Source organism: Calonectris borealis, chromosome 22, assembly GCF_964195595.1.
Source record: "Calonectris borealis chromosome 22, bCalBor7.hap1.2, whole genome shotgun sequence".
Classification (NCBI taxonomy): Eukaryota; Metazoa; Chordata; class Aves; order Procellariiformes; family Procellariidae; genus Calonectris; species Calonectris borealis.
Window position 1 is genome coordinate 71,332 of NC_134333.1, and position 3,934 is coordinate 75,265.

General features: G+C 46.7%; 1 long non-coding RNA gene across 1 annotated transcript; it reads left to right on the forward strand.

The window, feature by feature from the left end:
• Positions 1–1,355: 1,355 nt before the first annotated feature.
• On the forward strand, positions 1,356–3,703 carry LOC142092078 (uncharacterized). Its single transcript, XR_012676949.1, has 2 exons — positions 1,356–1,434; positions 3,326–3,703. It is a non-coding gene; the product is annotated as an uncharacterized LOC142092078 (long non-coding RNA).
• Positions 3,704–3,934: the final 231 nt, after the last annotated feature.

Genomic DNA, 3,934 nt, shown 5'->3' on the forward strand with positions numbered 1-3,934 from the left:
TGTGCGGGTACCTTGGTTGGTTGCTGGGTCCTTGGGGTGCTGTGTGCTGCGTATGTCCGGGTGCTGGGTATGTCTGGGTACAGGGTGCTAGGCAGCGGGGGTGATGGATGGTGGGTGTTAGGTATGCTGGTTTCTGGGCACTGGGTTGCTGGGTGTGAGACGCCTAGGGGTGCTAGATGGTGGGTATTTGGTGTGGTGGGTGCAGGGCCATGCGGGTGCTGGGCATTGTGGGGGCTATGTGCTGATCAGTGGGGATGTTGGTTGCCGGTTTGTTGCGTTCTGGTGTGTTGGGCGCTGGGCATGTTTGGGTGCTGAGCATTTCTGGGTGCTGGGTGCTGGGCGCTGGTGGTGTGGTGCGGTGGGGGTGCTGTGTGCTGGGCATGTCGGGGTAGTGGGCGTTGGGTGGTGGGAGTGTTGGGTTCTAGGTACTGGGGGTGGTGGGCCCTGGTATTGCTGTGTACTATGCATAACTGAGTGCAAGGTACGTCTTGGTGCTGCATGCTGGGTGCTGGAGGTGCTGGGTGCTGGGTGTTGGGCATAGCCGGTGCTGGGCATATCCGGTGCTGGGTGCGTGCTCTGGAGTTGCAGGGTGCTGTGCTGTGAGGGTGTTTGATTCTTGGCATGTGCGTGTGCTGTGTGTTGGGCCCTGGCTGTGCTGGGTATGTGTGGGTGCTGGGTGTTGGGCAGTGTTAGTGCTGTGTGGCGGGCGCTGGGCATGTCCGGATGCTGGGCAGTCAGGAAGCTGGGTGGTGGACAGCAGAGAAGCTGCCTACTGGGCATGTCTGAGTGCTGGCTATGTCTGGGTGCTGAGCAATGGTTGTGCTGGGTGCTTGGCGCTGGAGGTGGTTGTCCCGGCGGCTGCTGTGTGCTGGGGTGTGGCGTGCTGGGTGTGTGCGTGTGTTGGTTTCTGGGTGCTGTGCACTGGGGTTGCTGGGTGCTGGGCATGTCCAGGTGGTGGGCATGGCTGGGTGCTGGGCCCTGAAGTTGATGCGTGCTGGGCACTAGGCTGGCTGGGTGCTGCTGGTGCGGGTGCGGGGGGCTAGGTGGCGTCCGAAAAGCAGATTCGTGCCTAGCGTGCAGTTAACCAATTCCACCCGCTCAGGAGAGAGATTGTTTTATTCAGGCCTGGGTGCTCGGCGGACTTGCCACAAATGAAGCACACTGGGTCTAATCACCTTTCTGTTTATATCCGTGCTTCTCATACATATTTTCAGTTTCTCTTTTACATATTCCTTAAATATCCTAGACACATGAGCACTAAAGCCTTTAGGGTCTCCTCGAGGGTCTCGGGTGGCCTCTGGTGGTCGGCAGGGGAGTGAACTCTTCATGAACCTGTTCTTTTCTTTCCTTATAAGGTCGAGGTTTGTCTCCGAGCCACGTCTGGACCAGATATCGCAATATCACAATATCACAAATAATTCGGCAACATCTCTGGTAAGCCATCAAGTACGCCTTCAAATTAATTGCAATGGTTCCTTAGGTGTAGATGTCCACGGTCTAGGAGGTATTTTGTTTATTTTGGTGTAATGAGTCCAAGAGTCTATTTCTTCTAATTTTACAGCAGTGGTTGTTGTTAGTAACACTTGGAAGGGGCCTTTCCACTTTTCTCCAAAGGGGTCGTCCTTCCACCTTCGCAGCTAGACTTGGTCTTCTGGACTGAATGAATGTACCAGAAATTCAAGGGGTAAAAGTGTCCTCAAAAGAACATATTTGTGTAAAGAACTCGCCATTTTACTCAAGGACAAGAGAGATTCAGTTAACACTTTTTCTCCTATTATGTGCATTTGTTCAAACCTTCCTGTTAGATCGACATTATAAGGTTTGCCATACAGAATTTCAAATGGACTTACTTTTTCTTTAGCTCTTGGGGTTACCCTCGTTCTTAACAAGGCAAGTGGTAAAGCTTCAATCCATTTCAACTGAGCTTCCTGACATATTTTAGAAATTTGTCTCTTGAATATTTGGTTCATTCTCTCTACTTGTCTGCTAAATTGTGGTCCTCTTAGTGTCTTACTCGCATTCTTGATAACCTCCGCTACAAAATGTGGGCCTCTAGCAGAAGACGTCTCTAAAGGGACTCCAAATCTTGAAATAATTTCTTTTAAGAAGTGTTTTGTTACCTCTTTTGCCTTGCTGGTTTGCCACGGGAAAGCTTTTGGCCATCCAGAGAAGGTATTTACCAATACCAATAAATATCGGGATTAGTTGCACCTTGGTAACTCTGAAAAATCTATTTGCCAATACTCACCGGGAGTTATGCCTTTCCTTACCTCTCCAGGAGGGGGTCGGATTTGTATTTTCAAATTGTTCCTAAGACAAATCTCACATTTAGCACACTCACGCACACTTTTGGCAATCAATTACATTTTAGTCCCTATTGCATATCGTTTTACCGACTCGACCATTGCTTCTGCTCCCATATGTGTCTCAGCATGGGTTGTGACCATCAATTTCTTCATGATTTCGGGAGTTACTATACATTGTCCATGTGAAGTAATCCATCATCCTTGATCATTCTTTTTGCACTGTAATAGCTTAGCCAACTTATTTTCTTTTTCGTTATAATTTGGGGATTCTATTTGAATTTCTTTTGATGCACAGCAACTTCTTTGGGTTTTTTGTTTTGTTTTGTTTTTTGTACTGCTTCCAATAAATTTTAAATCTCTGTTCCATACTTTATAGGTGAGCCACTGGCAGACAAAAGTTCTCGCTCTTTCCGTATCGCTCCATGGGCGTGAACAACTCCCAAAGCCTATTTAGAGTCTGTCTAAATACTAACTCTCTTACCTTTAGCCAGATCTAAAGCTCTTGTCAAAGTTATTATCTTTGCCTTCTGGGCAGATGTATTTGGAGGTAATGCTTTTACTTCTTGGTCTTCAGTTAAAGTTACCGCGGCATAGCCAGCCCTCCTTTCTCGTTTCACAACAAAGCTGCTTCCATCAGTAAATAATTCTTCATCCGGAGTCTGCAGAGGGACATCTCTCAGGTCTGGCCTGCTGGCATATACCTGTTTGATAACTTGTAAACAATCATGGTTAGGATCACTCTCTTTTTCACTTGGCATTGAAGAAGCAGTATTTAAAATGGCACTTACTTCAAACTGATGCCATCTTGTTCCACTAACGGAGCTTGATATTGTAGATTGAGGGGGTGCCATCTTGCAAATGGCCTTTTTTTCCTATCATTTCCCAATCTTCGTTGTCCTTGGGAAGTCCCAAATCCCAACTAAATTACAGTTTGTTTTGCAATTGGTGCTTTCTTTTCTGACAGCCTGTACCCAGCCATTCCCCAAAAGTTTAGGAGGCTAACAGTCTTTTCTTTGCAGATCTCGACAGTGTCTGCTTCCAATAGGATGTCATCAACACACTGAAGGAGGGTGATTAGATCTTCCTTACCGGACCAGTGTTCCAGTTCCTTGGTCAAGGCTGCTCCAAAGATGGTTGGGCTATTTTTAAACCCTCGTGGCAGCACAGTCCAGCAGAGCTGAGTTCTCCCAGTCGACGGATCTTCCCATTCAAAGGCAAAAATCTTTTGACTGTTTTCTTCCAGAGCGGTCGAACTCCTGTTTTCAATTCAACTTTTACCGGTTCCACATTTTTTGCTCTTCCTGGTTTGTCTGTCGCCCAAACAGAAGGGTAAACTGATTTCTTCAGATTCTGCTGTGTTTGTCTGTAATAAACAAACTTGGGCTTGCCAGGCATTAGCTTCAGGAAAATGAACTTTTCCTTTTGTTTGGATCCAAGAAAAATGGATTTTTCCTTTTTCCAAGTTAATTTGTGCTCCCAATTTATTCAATATTCCCGTCCTAAGAGAGGCATGGTGCACTCCGGTATATATAAAAATTCATGCATCAAAGTTTTTCCGCCGATTTTACAGTTTAAAGTTTTCAAAAAAGACCTTACCTCTTTCTTTCTCCTGACCCCAACAATAGATA